General features: G+C 41.3%; 1 protein-coding gene across 6 annotated transcripts in view; it reads left to right on the top strand.

Moving 5' to 3' along the window:
* CCDC88C (coiled-coil and HOOK domain protein 88C) overlaps positions 1 to 15,327 on the top strand; it is a 122,935-nt gene that overhangs the window by 5,628 nt on the left and 101,980 nt on the right. The gene's annotated exons all lie outside the window — the stretch shown is intronic.

Below are 15,327 nucleotides of genomic sequence, written 5' to 3'. Positions count from 1 at the left end.
AAAATGGGGTGAGTTGGCTTTTGAAAATAAAAGGCTCAGGGACGCATTTTTTTTATTAAAGTGAAACTTCAATATACTGTATGTCTTTGCTTGTGTGTGTCTGTAGCAGTTGCCTTATGTCTTGGCAATTCTGGTGGTATACTGTCTGTAAACTTTTCCAAGCATATAGAGGCCCTTAGGTTAGACGTTAACCTAAAATGGTAATGAAGAGAGAAGGAGAGGAGGAACGTTGAAATTTTTGAGTGTGCATAAGTAGCCTTTTTTTTTCTTTTGAGTTCGGTTAAGCTTGACTTCAACCACATCCCTTCCTGTTGTAAAGTTGGTGACATGATGAAACAGCTTGTATTGTGTGAGCTTTGTGATTGCTTGGAAACAGATCAGTTTCAGAGAGATCCTTTGAACAGTACATTTTCACTTAGGCCTGCCCTGGGGGGCGGGGGGGGGGAAATGCAGGAAAACTGCTTTTATTTTGCTGCACTCGTGCGGTCAGTGAGAAATGTTCATAGATTTCCAAAGATCCAAAGTTAGGCAAGTGGGACAGTTTAGGACATCTGGACAGAGTTGGTTTTCTTTTCCTTGAGTGTGTATGTGTGTCTTTTTTATTCTTTGTAGTCACCCTTGACAGCTGTCCCTTGTTATACCTCAGGATTAATGAAACTAAAAACTTTCTCCAAAAGGGCTGAGCCTGTTTAACGAGAAATCTATAGAGTCACTTTGGGGTGTCTCCAGCTTAGCCCTGCTGCAGAGGTGGTTGTGGCTACTGTTCCTCTCTTCCCCCTTTCCTTACCATCACAAAAGTGCTTACTGCGTGACCTATAAAGAAGAGAGAGCCCTTTCCCTTTCACCCCCTCTTCCCACAATTGTTTTTTTTCCCCCTTCTCCATCCTGGAGCTTTCAAAAGAGTAGAGCAGAACTGTGTTTCTAGTGCAGACTCATCACTTTCCTTAGACCTGGTGTTAAATGGTCTTGTACATGTTCAGTATTTCCTTGTACTGCTACGTGCCACATTACATAGCACGTTTTGAGACTTACTAAGATGATATAGATTTTTCTCGGCCTGCTGGCACACCCCTGCTGTCCTGCTTTGAGCGTTGATGCCTTAAATAGCCAGCTCCCGTTTTATAGATTGTCGGAACACTTATATATATTCTTATGCAAAATTAAGTCTGCCATTGTTCTGTTCCACAAAACTTGGGGGTGTAAACAGCAAGGGCATGTGACTTGATTTTATACCAAAATACCATACGATCTTGGGTTTCGGTGTTTCCCTGTGATAGCAGCCAGAGAAGAAGCTGCAGAGCCGTGTTTTCCAAAGACAGCCTACAGACAAGGCATTACTTTTGTTGTTATTGATGCTATTGATTTGTGTGGGAGATGTGGTTTACTCTTTAAACTGGCTTCTAAACATTTCTACGGCATGGAGCAAGCCAGTTATTCTTGATCATAAAAAGGGATGGATGGAAAATACTGTATTTTTCAGTCATATCATGGTGAATATCATGGTGAGAGATAAAACGTGTTTCCTGCTGGAAAAGATCTTGTTGAGTGGCTGTTCTTTGATCATTTTGTATGGTCTGTCGTTGTATGAGGACTTGAACTTGGGGCCTTAACCAACACATGCTAGTGCCAACACTAAAATAAAGTAAATATTTTGATGTCCAAATGTATAGTAGGATTGCATAGGATTTAAGGATATATTATATTTAAAATAACTCAAGTAGGTGGATTGTAAAGTACTGTATACATAAATTTGTTCAATTCAGATTCTTCACTCAGAAGGACACCTTTTATAGATTGAAATTCTGCTGCTTAGCATAGTACCTTGCACTAGAGTAGGGCTATTTAAACAGTGGGGTTGGGTGAGTTAGTTCAGTTTTATTGATTCAAATGGACCTACTCCAGTGGCAACTTAGAATCATAAAATCATAGAAAAGGGAATTTGAAAGGGGCCTACAAGGCCATCAAGTTCAGTCCCCTGCTCAATGCTGGAATAAACTCAAAGCATATCTGCCATGTGATTATCTAAATTACTACACTAAGGTAAGTCACAACTAGAGTAGGTCCATTTGAATAAACAGAACTTATAGAGACTCACCAAATCACCACTGATTCAGTGTGCTATCTCTAGTGTCATGTATTACACTAATAAGCAACATGATTTCAGCCACGGTATCTGACCATTGAGCCACATGGCACACTGTTGACCGTAACTGATATTGACTCCCAAGGTTTCTTACAGGCATATTTCTAGTCCTCTCTGGAAAGGATGAGAATTGAATCTAGGACCTTCTGGTTTCCAAGCAGATTGCCTAAGATATCTTTGAGCAAACTCCCCCCAAAACCAATAACAAGTTTAAATTGATTGTCATGAGAAATAGTACATGTGAGTATTCTCCCTTACCCCATCACCACCTGCTAGGTTGACACACATTTGAATACTGTATCTTTATCTCTTGCTGTTAGTTTAGACAGCTATTTTTAGGACACTGAGAGAGACATTTCCTGTCAAGACACAGCCAATTTTACCTACCTCCTCTTTGGGGTGGTTTTATGGGCTAGTTAGAGAAGAATTAAAACTATGGTAAGATAGATGAGTTCTGCAACAACACTGGAGCTTCAATAAGTTACTTTTTTGAGAGTCTAATCACAGAATCCTCCAGCTAGTGTAGGCTTTGATCTTGATGCCAAGAGATTATGAGAGTCCAAAAAAGTAGCTTATTTAGGCTCTTTTAAGAGTTCTCAAGATTTGGGACCTTCCAGTGGATTGCCTAGCTATAACAGTTGTTGCCTGGATTTGTCTAATTACTTCTGGGATTTAAATTTGTTTATGGCTATTTCCATTTTAGTTGTGAAAGTACAGCATTTTTATTCTGCATTTTTAGTTTGCCGCATTGTCTGATGTGGAATTTTATGTGCATTTTTAGGAATGAGAGCATCTTAAAGAAAAGTTGTGACTACAATTTACAAGTAACTAGCTAATTGTTTATTTGGGAAATAAAGATATTGAGTTCATAGCAGATAAATTGGAGTCAAATCTCCATTTAACCCCCATGAGTTGCATAATTAACACCAGAATATTAAAAGCATTTAACCTCAGCTAATATTTGAAGCCTCAGGATACATGCACTTGGAGAGAATAATCTTTTACAGGAAAACCACTGTTTAGTGGCATTGTGTTCACCTTTTGTGACATCCACTGTGACATCGCGTTTTATCTGCTTCCTTCAACTTTGCTGGACATGCTCACCCATGTCATAAAAACCAAGGCCTTCCCTCTCTCCTCCCTTTTCCTACCAATGTAGTCCAGTAAACAACACTCTCAAGTTACTGCATTCAAGAACAATGGGCACATCTGGTCCAGTTTTTTTGTGGGGGGGCTAGTTGATTCTTTTTCTCCCTCCCCCTCCCCAAGTTTTATACCATCTTTGCCTGATGAAACTCCTGGAAGAACTCAAAAGCTTGCCTTTTTGCAATGTTTTAGTGATCTAGTAAATATATTCTCCAACCCGGAACTGTGTTTCTGTGGATGGATCCCATGGCCACTTCTTTTCTGTTTGCTGCTGAAAATACCATGATTAAGGTGCTTGCAGCAATTCCTACTGCAGGACGAAGTATTTCCACACAATTGCACCAGTGAGGATTGCATTTTCTCCAGCCACTAATACTGTCAAGTTGCCTTTACTTTTATTTTTCACCTTAATTGGAACACCTAAATTTGATTTCCTATGTAGCTAACATTAAGACTTCTACAGTATCTTGCTCCATGTGTTTCTACTACAAGCCACAACAGATCCACAGGGGGTCCAGGTCAGACTGAGACTGTAAAATGGCACCTTGACACCTCTGTCTCCAGCTGACTCTGCAAGCTCTCTTTTCTCTTGCCAGCACTCGGCATTCAAGAACATCTGGCCACATCAATAAAGGTATTGCTCAATCCAGAATTTTGTTTCTAGGGATGGCTCATACAGCTCCTTTCTGTGTTCAAGTTAACCAGGTTAGCATTATCCTTCTTGTTTTGTGTGACAAACAGCAAAGAGCTCAATGAGAATCCTGGAAAAGTCTCTCTTAGAGGCTGTGTTCCTTTCCCTAAATGTTGGAGATGAAACCCCAAAAGGAAGAGCAACCCAGAAAATAAGTTGACAAAAAGTTAAGGTAGTTGTAAATATATAGGTGTTTGTAGATGAAGGTATTGCTTTTTGTCCTAAAACATAGTCATTTAGAGCAGTTGGCCCTTTAGTGAGATCAGGAGAATGAAAATGAGGACATTTGAAAGCATCCACTAAGCCATTAGCATCCATCATATTGGTGCTCATGTTGGTCCAGACCTTGCAGCAAGAGTTGCCAGGGCTGACACATGGCTGGACTCCAGTCTCAGGACCTATTACCATTTTACTGCCTGATGACACTCCAGCATCCACTAGACTCACTAGACTTGTATTAACTCCATTGGCAGTTTATGTATCAGTAGACCCTGATGTTGGCAAAGTGTGAAGGAAAGAGGAGAAGGGGACGACAGAGAATGAGATGGTTGGACAGTGTCATCGAAGCTACCAGCATGGATTTGACCCAACTCTGGGAGGCAGTGGAAGACAGGAGGGACTGGCGTGCTCTGGTCTGTGAGGTCACGAAGAGTCGGACATGACTAAACAACAGCCCGTTATCATGTTGGTGAGCACTTGGCAGCTGCCCCCAGACTATGGAACGCCCTCCCGACTGAAATTCATCTGGCGCCAACGCTGATGACATTTCGGCGCCAGGTCAAAACCTTCCTGTTCCTGAAGGCTTTTAATTGAAATGATATCAACTGTGGGTCCTGATGGCAATTTTTAGAGTATCTATTTTAATTGTATTTTAATTGTTTTATCTTCTTATTGTATTTTAATTGTTGTAAGCCGCCCAGAGACCTTTGGGTAGAGTGGGTGGCATATAAGTTAAATAAATAAATAAATAAATAAATAAATAAATAAATAGAGTGGTACTTCGCTTGATGACATTAATCCGTTCCAGCGAAATCGCTGTAGAGTGAAATCGTCATCAAGCAGGGGGGAAAACCCACTGAAATGCATTAAAAACTGGTTAATGTGTTCCAATGGGTTAAATACCTAATCGTCCAGCAAAGATCCTCCATAGGGCGGCCATTTTCCGGTGCCTGTACAGCGAAAATTAAGTCCTGAAAACAGCAGGGAGCCATTTTGCACAGCTGTTTTCTGATCACCGTAAAGCGAAAAATCGAAGCAGGGAACCAATCATCGTAAAGGGAATTTTTCAAAAACCTCATCGTCAAGCGGATCTGTCGTTTAACGAAGTAATTGTTAAGCGGGGCACCACTGTAAATAAATAAATAAATGGCAGTCTTGTAAAGCAGTGGTCCCCAACCTTGGGCCTCCAGATGTTCTTAGACTACCACTCCCAGAAGCCTTCACCACCACCTCTGCTGGCCAGGATTTCTGGGAGTTGAAGTCCAAGAACATCTGGAGGCCCAAGGTTGGGGACCACTGTTGTAAAGCACAGTGATGTTGGATGATCCTGCTTAAATGAGGGAGTAGATGCTCCAATTGCAGTCTGATTGTGTGTGCTGTTAGTCAACTAGGGACAGTCTGTCCATGCCACCCTCAAAAGCTATAGCCTGGCTTGGTTTACACAGTGGAAACTGGAACTGATTGTCACAAGATTTGGTATCATACCAGTAGCCAACAGAATTTCCATAAGGGCTGTTTTCTCTCTGTTGCAGTAAAAGTGGAAAGAGCAGCACTTTAAAGATCTAAATCAGTTTTATTTGGAATGCAAACCACTTCATTAGGTGCATCTCCTGGTTGCTTTAGCCTAAGTGGCTTTGTAAAATTCACAGTCTAAGAACATCCATTAGTCATAAGAGCTGAGATTAGTACTTCTGAACATGACCTCATAGCTGGTTTCAGTATTGTTTAGAGGCTGTGTGGTTTTAGACTGTTGTTTCCAGTTGCTCTCATTGCCTACATGGCTATTACTGCCCAAGTCAGGAGGATAAATGAACATGTTTTGTTCATGCCAGAGGGCAGGTGTTATGTAAGAATACTTGTGAATTTTGGATTCTCTGTCGTCTACTATCAAAGAATACTTTTCCTGGGGGCAAACCAGGATGACTATTTCTCCACCATTCTGTGCTTCAGCTTGGGCATTTCTGAGAGTATTATAACATTGCAACAACATGGTCAGATACTGTGGGATTTGCTTTGCTTACAAAATGGGTGGATTTGAAGTAATTTTTTTTACTGACAGCATGATGCAGAGACTAATTTGAATCGGTCCAGCTCTCCCCCCCCCCCTGTGGCTTTTTTTCTGTGCTTGTTGAGGGCTTCTGCTTTTTCAAGCTAGAATGCTTCAAATAGGCTTTTCCCCAGGTGGTAAATTGTGATATCTTCTTGTAAAGACAGGGAACATATCTGTAGGTAGTGTCTTTGTGATGCCTTGAAATTCAGGACTGGGAAAACATGCTTCCACATTCTTTCCTCTCCCCTGATCATTCTCTGATTTTTTAAAATTTTCTTTCATAAATGAGATTAGAGCCAGATCACCTTACCACTGGTCATCCTTATTATTATTATTTCCTGTATATACACCCCCATCAGTCCTCAACCAAATCAGCAGAGGCAAGACCAGAGGAAGGAAGGATCAGCAGAGGCAGGGGCAGAGGAAAGAATGAAAGAGGTCTGGAATGTGAATTGCATCACATCCAGTATGAACAGTGGAATCCAGAATCAATCAGCAGCCCCTTGTGTGGCTGCAATTTCAAATGTAATACATGCTGCAGATCAAATTGCAGCATTTCCAGTTTAGTCGCATCCTTAGAGAGAATGGGCTTTTTTGATGGGCTAAAACATTTGTTCTGAGCTACTAACATTAATTTTTATGTCTTCATCTGAAGAGTATTAGGTACATGGTCACTAAGCTGAGCCTAAACAAAAGGTGAGCAGGCAAATTGATGCCTGTAAGATAATCTGCTCCTGACCCTCCCGTGTTTCATAGAGCGCTCTGCTTTCTTAGTCTCTGTCCTTAATATTTTATAAAGAGCTGTCCAGGTGGCAAGCTGAAGAATGAAAAATCCTTCATTGTTTCGGGGAAAGGGTCTATTCAACTCCCTTCATATGACAGCTTAGCATTGTCTCCTCCCTTCTGTTCTTGTCTGACTAATAAAATACCTGTGCATTCAATGAGCCATTTTTGTAATTAGTTTTATCGATGAACGTAGATGAAGGTGAACAGAACTAAGTCAGACTGGTGTTCTTGTATTCCCTTGCCACCCCACTCTGTGTACAGTTTATAAGAGTGGGGTTAGGGTTAGGACTGATTATGCTGGTAAATTTGCACACAAGTTATTGAGTGGCATAGGCAAACTTCATTGAGCTGCAAAATGGACAGTTGGACCTGTAATGTTCTGGCCTTTTGGACTCCGGGATTGTTCAGAATCTTTTCAGGGATTTATAGCAACTTAAATCACAGAAGTATAACTGCAACTCATTAACAAATTGCTACTTGCATGCCGAGTGGTGTGGCTCTCACACTAGCAGGAGCTTCTTCCGTAGTGGCACATTGCCATCTCAGTGTATGCAATTTCACTTAACACTGGGATAAAATCTCAATGTATACTGTTTTATACATTTTTTCTTGGATAATGCTTTAAATCTGTTTATGAATGTTTTTAAGCTGATTTTTTTTTTGTTAAAATCTTTCAGAGCTGGTCTTGATTACTTTGGTTTTTTTGCAAACCATTCTGGGAGTCTTGTTGGCGAGAATGGTAGTGAACAAATGCTGAAGATACCTAAATAAACCAAGGTTCTGCTATAGTCTGCAAAAGCTTTGTAAGACTCATGTAACAAAGATGGTTAGAGGGAAATGACTAAACTGTACGGCCTTTAAATAATGCTAAAACCCATGTGCTATGAGGCTACCAGCTGCTCAACACCAGATGCTAGATAACATGTTTTCAGCCGATCAACCACAAATGCTGTATTTAGAGGCCAGACCTCAAAGCACCTGCCCTTAAGCTTGGCCCAGTAAAATGCCTAGAGAGCTTGCCTGCCCACAGAATGAGAAAGGCCAGCATGGGTAAGATGATCAGTAGGTTATATTTGAACATGTTAGGATGGAGGTTTGGTTTTTAAAATGTCCAGAATATTTTGCTCTTCCCCTGGGGAACCTGAAGATGCCTTGTAAGGCCAGCCCTACCATTAGGTGAAATAAAGCAGATGCCTGAAGTGCCAGCACAGAGGGAGCGGTGGTCCCAGGGTGTTTGAGGACACTGCTGTGCGGGGGACACCACCTTTTCTGAGCCGGTCTGCAGCCTTTTGCTGACCAGATGCTATCTTGTTATGAGTGTTGAAGAGTCAGCTGTCAGCGAAGCTCTCTGTTTGGCTTCCACAGAGGGATGTTTGTTTGTTTGTTTGTTTGTTTGTTTGTTTGTTTGTTTGTTTATTTATTTATTTATTTATTTATTTATTTATTTATTTATTTATACATACCCCACCCATCTGGTCTGCAAGACCACTCTAGGCGGCTCCCAACATCACACAAAACAATAAAATAACACAGAATATTACAAAAATCATAAAATAACAAATGCAATACAAAGGCCAAATAAAAATAAATAAAAGAGAGATGAAAAGAGATCAGATATTGGACTGGGAAAGGCTATGTACTTTGTTCATTACCTTAGGCAGCAAAAGGCAGTAGGGGGAGCAACTAAGGCTGACCACTGCCCTTCATGAGCTAAGTTGGCGTGCTACAACATGCCCTGGAATCTTATACAGCATAGAGGGGCTCCATGGCAGATGAATCAGCATAGAAAGCATTCCCTGAAACAGTGTTTGCACCTGCTTGAAAGCTTATCTGAGGTCTTTGAATAAAATCCATTACCTTACCTATTTGGTATTCCAGTTAATCTCTGCGTTTTTTAGCATAAAGGTTAGATGTAAGCTTGTTTTTCCATCATGTTCTCTGCAGGGCTTTACGCTGTGATGTAATTGCAGGCAATAGAAAACCAGCCATCGGAAGTCATTTGTCTTTCATCAGCAGCCACTGCCGGTCATCTTCAAATCAGCCCCTCCCCCACCCCACACCAATCCCAGACAGATCCTGCCTTTGTTTGGGAGCTAAATCAACTCACATACATTTGGAAAATATGGGTTGCTGTTGCAATATATTCTCTGCTTGCTTTGATTTTGTCAAGTTTGGTCCCTTCTTTTCGCTTCTGGGATTCCAGAAGTGTACCTGGCATTGACATAACAGGCTTCACAGCCTGAAAGTTTAGGCAGGGCTGTCCGGCTTCACCACTGAGAGCTGGACAGGCAGTCAGATTGTCTGGGAGTCTCTTTAAGGTCATCTGAACTTAAGACGTAAAAGGGCCAGTGACTAAAATTGTTGTTCACATGCACGTGGTAGTGTTTATTAATTTGCCAGTGAGCACGTTCCCACTTTATGCCTTGTGTTGCCCTTGTTCCTTCTGTTGTTCTTGGCTGAGAGCATCTGGTTTTGCATTTCCTGTCTCTCCCTCTCCTGCCTGATTGAAAAGGAGAGTCCTGGAGGGGAGTCTCTGTTATCTCTGATCAGTGATGGGTGATAACAATAGGGATTTCTTTCACCTGGGAGCATGAGAGAATGGGGGAGAGTTAGAGCGAGTGGGTGACCTGGAAAGTTTTGTAGACTGGATTAGAGCTCTAGTAGGCATGCAAATAGAGGAATGCAGTATACAATCCAGGACCAACCTCCCTCTGCCCACCTCAAGTACTTACTAGGAAAGCAGAGGTGTTGCAGGCACTTTTATTTCTTCCGTGATGCTACAGCTGCTGGACCCACCATTGCCTGGGTCTCCTCCATTGCTTCTAATTGTCCGAATTTCTCTCTTGCTCTCATCCAGCTGCTACAGCTCATCAGAGTGGCTTTGGCTGACTCATACCATTTTACCTACATTATAAAAACAGGTGTTTTTATAAAACGACTGTCTTTTCTATTTTGTACATTGGCAAAAGCTACTCGATATTCTCTTTCACAGCAGAGCTAAATGGTCCAGTTATTCTTTTCCCCCCAGAGGCAGCATTAAGCAATGGGCATCCTTTCCCAAATCTCTGCCCTCAACTTTCCAGGTCAACACCACTGTTGCTTGTGCTCTTTGAAGCATAATCCAGGGGGAGCTGAGGAAGAATAGCATCCTTTTCTCCCAGCCCAAGCAATAGTTCCAATAGTTGCCTGATGAAAAAGAAGCGAGCAGGACTGTATCACGTAGCTGTTTCGTTGATAAAGCCTTCTGTTTTACTTGGGAAATAGAGTTTCTTCGAGGTGCTTTGAAAATACAATTTCACCTATCAGTTTGATGAGAAAATGATGCTGGAGCTTGAAACAATGTTTTCCAAAAGTAGTTCAGTACTCATTAGCAACAGACATCCTCCTGGTTATTTAAAGAGTGGCACATTAGCAATGGATCCATTGCTTTAATTAAAAAAGAAAAAGAAAAAAACAAAAATAGCCCCAAACTATCGCAAATGACTCCCCCCAGGAAATTTTAGGAAGAATGAGTAAACGTTACCCATTAAACAGTAATGACTGATGGCATCACCAGTCATTACGTTGTTTCACCAAATTAATGTTGCCCGTTATTACTGCAAAAGATAGTCACATATAATGTTCCTTCTAACATGTTACTTCCATACCTGTGTGTCTTCTTTCTCCAATTTCTAAAAGGAATTGTTTATTGGTTGTTGTTGTTGTTATTGTTATGTGCCATCAAGTTACCTCCAGCTTATGGCGACCCTTTGAATGAGTGAGCTCCAAAACGTCCGTCCTCAGCAGCCCTGCTCAACTCTTGTAAACTCAACAATAATAATTCGGTCTGAAGAGGAACCAGAGTGTATTGTAAACTCAAGCTTGTGGCTTCCTTTAGGGAGTCAGTCCATCTCATGTTTGGTTTTCCTCTTTTCCTGTTGCCTTCAGCCTTTTCCAGTGTTATTGTCTTTTCCAGAGAATCCTGCTGTCTCATGATGTACAAAAGGAATTGTAGCTGTATTCATAATGGACAGCCTCTGATATCCCTGTATGGGCAAAGGCTTAATTTGTCCTGTGCTGTAGGTTGCCCTTGGTCTTGCCCTATGATTCATTGGCTTCTCCTAAACTTTGAGAGAAGTAATTTAATTATATCAGACAAAATAACTTGGGGTTACAGATTTTACTAGTGCAAGAGATGGATTATGGTTATTTGCTAATCATAATTCATTGATTGTCCAACAATAAAATATAACAGAGGTCATGAGATCTAATAACTGTTACACAAGAATTTATTTTGTGTTTTGCAATGGTGCAAGTTTGGTCTACCTTTGGTATCTCGATTGAAACTGGCTGTGGAGGCATCACAAAAGAACTACTGTATCTCTTTTATGATATAAATCATGTCACTGCATAGGGATATTCATGTCTGGAAGATGGAGAGAGTTTATTAATTGGAAGCACAGTTCTTTGTAGACATGTGTGGAATCCACAGTACTCTGTCTTATTTATTCACCATCCTGGGCACACAGATAAGTTTGTGTTAGTGTGTCAGCATTTATTTGGGGGATTCTTTTTGAACGTACTGTATTCACATTAAAGCATAAAGTTACATAGAAATTTGTAAGGGAGAAATGCATCTGGTTTAATTTAATTTCCCATTAAGACCTTAATTCAATTTCCTTAACAGCCTCCCAGTAGGTTAATAAATACTGTATATAATATTGGGGGGAAATCCAGTCATGTTGTAAAATCTTGTTGAATCATGATGCAGAATTGGAGACTGATAAATGTACTGTACTTGCAAATCACTAAAGCGAATATGAAACATGTACTTACTTTATTTATATGCTGGTCCTCAAAATCGATGTCAAAATCGATGCACGTTGACTGTCTTTTTAAAGGTTGGTGACATAATCTGGCAAGAGTGAAGCACCTTAAATTTCACTGGGGGACCTGGCTTTAAAAGTAGGGACGGGCAGCATGCAACCCATTGGTTCTTTGAAAAAAAGTTTGTCCCAAATGGTGATTGATAGCCTGAGCAGTTTCTAGGGGTTCAGAGTTGCCATATTAATGTATTTTTGATCCTTCACGTGTTTGGGGCCATAGCGCCTTCCTTCCTTCCTTCCTTCCTTCCTTCCTTCCTTCCTTCCTTCCTTCCTTCCTTCCTTCCATCCATCCATCCATCCATCCATCCATCCATTTTTAGAAAAACAAAAATGATTACCTGGTTACTTTTTGTTTTGAAAAAAGGCCTTTTCTGGTGTATAACAGGCTTGGGGGGAATTACATAAACATGACAAGTGGTGCTTTCTCCAAAGTTTTGTGGAGTTTCATTTGCAATTTTGGACCCAGTTGTTTTTAGGGATGGAAACTGCAGCCCCTGCCCCCCCCCGAATGTGCACACCACTGCTTGACAAAGATTGTGTCTGTTATGTGAATGGTGCAAGTCTTGCTACTCAATTGATTGCAATATTTTTGCTTTGTTGCATGTCTTCTGTTTGTACCAGTTTGTCACCAAATTGCATTTGAGTCTTACTGCTGTATTGTAAAAAAGGAAAAGAAACAGGAGTGTGGTACAGTGAATGTTAGATGGGCCAGGGCAAATAAGTGAATAAGGTGAAACCTAACCAAGCCAAAAGGGATATTCTATACCTTCTTTTGTAATGTTTGTTGAAAATGGTTATTCATTCATTTCATAGGATTTGGTTTCAGCTTGTAATGTTCAGATATCAGTGATGCGGAAGATCAGCTCTTCACCCTCTTCCATTTGGGAACCCTCTGTAAAAAGTTTCTGCTATATACCTCCCCATACATGGCTATGATTAGTCATCTGTGGCACACTGATGGCCAAGCAAGGATGGATGCCAGGGTGTGAATTGTTTGTGGTTTTATGAGATGGATGCTGGATTCTATTGCCTATAAAAGGCCATTTCCAAAGGGTGACTAAGAGACAGAAGGTGGGTGCAACGTATTTGGAGAAGGCTGGTTTATATAAGCTAGTTTGGACCTTGTTTGCTGTGTTTGTACACGTGCAGTTTTATCCCATCCTTCTCTAAAGAAGCTCAAAGTAATGTCCCTTCCCCCACCATTGAACCCCACAGCATCCTTATAGGATAGTGTCAGTTTGATACGGCTTTATTATGACTTCACCCTACAGAATGCTGTGATTTATAGTTTGATGAGATACTTGATTTTTGTGCTATAGTTTAGGAAAGAGAACTAGTACTCTCAAGTGGAGAATGCTAAATGTATTAATGAACTATATGATGGCAGTACTAATACCAAGCTGCTATCATTGTTTAGTGCAGATACACTTTTAAGTTTTACGCAGCGGAGAGATGACAACTACTCATGTCCATGGATCATGTCCTTCTCCCTACATGAAGCTGGTGAGCTTCCAAGACCTAAATCAGTTAATCAGTAAAATAAAATAAAAAGGCTAGGGCAGGAGGAGAAGGAGGAAGAGGAGCAAGCAGGGGAAATGTTCGAAGCCACCCGACTTTTAGGGCCAGCTTGTTTTGTTGCCTGAGGTGCAGCAGGAAATGTCTGCCCCGCCCCGTCCACCCAAGTCAGGCCATGCAATATCCAAAACCAGTCAAATTATATTTGGCAGGGGAGCCAGAAGATCTTAAAACACATTTCTCCATCCCTGGCAAAAGACTAATAACACACTAAATAACTACCAATCCACTGCCATTGCATGGAAATCAAAATCCACTGCCCAAGGCCATCATTTTCCTGTGCCTAATGGTGGGACTGGACTTGTTAGTTTTGCCCCTCTTTGGCAATTTATCTTGCGTCCCACCTTGTTATAGATATATGTCCTCATGTACTTAATGTATTGCAAATATTTCTATACTGACTTTCTGAGTCCAAAGCAAATCATAACAATGTAGTAATCAGATGTGACTTAACAAAGCATTAAGACAGCTTTCTGTAGAAAGAAACATAATACATGGAAATATAAATCAGTATTTAAAAAGTAAAGATCAGTTGTTGCTGTGTGTGTTTTGGGCCTTACTGGCTGGGATTAGATTGGAAAAACCTTCCCACGACTCCAGGAAGTGGAGTAATCTGTCCTTCACTGTCAATAGCAATTGGGAGTGAAAGGAATGCCCTTGCTCTTTTCCCTTCTGAATATTTCTAGGGGTGCAGGGATGGGCTGTGTCCAGAGAGTTTTCCGGCTGTTAAGTACTATGGAAGCATCAAAACACACACACACAGAGACAGAGAGAGAGAGAGAGAGAGGTCTAATGGCTTGAAGGCCATGTTTGCTTTTGGAAAAGATACAATGGACAGTTTAGGAAATTAGGCCTTGCCCATAACAACCACCTGTCTGTACTTCTCTGCCTTTTCCCTGATTAGACATCTTAGTCCTTTTTATCAGCAGTTACAGATTGGGAGTATGGGAGTGAGAAGGGAAACCTCAGGCCTGGAGTTGATGAGAAGGTGTGCAGCTGAGGCCAACTCGGTTGCTTCAAGGCCAAACCCTGCCTTTTTGTTACAGAGCCAACTCAACAGGCTGCACAGCCCAGAATTGAAAGGCGTTTTGAGTTGTAATCTTTCCCAGACATCTTTGAAAGCCTCAAGCATATGTTTCTGCCATCACCTGTTGTAATTTTAAAAGTTATTACGATGCAAGTGATCCTTGGCTTGAAGGCAATTTGGAATGTGTGTCTTGTAAAGAGAACGTTTTTGGTGGTTGTTGGGGAGCAGGTGGTGGCTGATATATTGCTGAAGGTTTGGATATTTTGACCCATGCTGCTGGGGCACTGGGCTTTGGGCAAGGCAGGAGGACAGTTCCACCAGTTGGCAGACATGAACAACTTGCCTAGATTGATGTGACTGTAGCAGAATTCACAGTTACCACTTAAGGAAAAAGTATCTGTGAGAGTTCTTTTGTGTTTGGGTGGTCTCAACTGATACCTTCCTCACTTCTAGGCTAGAATGAGGCAGGGAGAGCAGGTTTTTTTCCTTGTCAAACTTTGCACAAAACTAGGGGCCTTTCTCCTTGAAAAGCAATGCACATGTTAAAATGTGATTAAATTCATGTTTGTGGGGCTATGCTGCATAAGGCTGATGGCATAATCAGCCACTGTGATATTTCCTATCCTCCTCCTCCAAAAAAGTCTGAAGACTCCAGTGGGTTCCCTTTCACCATGGAGAAGCTGCTGGTGGCTGTGGGGGGGGGGTAGGTCCTCAGTCCTGTGTGACAGCTTTCCCGGCGCTTGTCATTATCGGAAATTAAATCCTTCTATCCCGTAGCCCCCAATGGTTTCTTCACAAGAGGGCTCTAATGAGGGTATTAGGATG

The sequence above is a fragment of the Pogona vitticeps genome, chromosome 1 (assembly GCF_051106095.1).
Source record: "Pogona vitticeps strain Pit_001003342236 chromosome 1, PviZW2.1, whole genome shotgun sequence".
NCBI lineage: Eukaryota > Metazoa > Chordata > Lepidosauria > Squamata > Agamidae > Pogona > Pogona vitticeps.
Note: the sequence above shows the minus strand (reverse complement) of the source record. Positions and strands in the feature narration are given on the sequence as shown.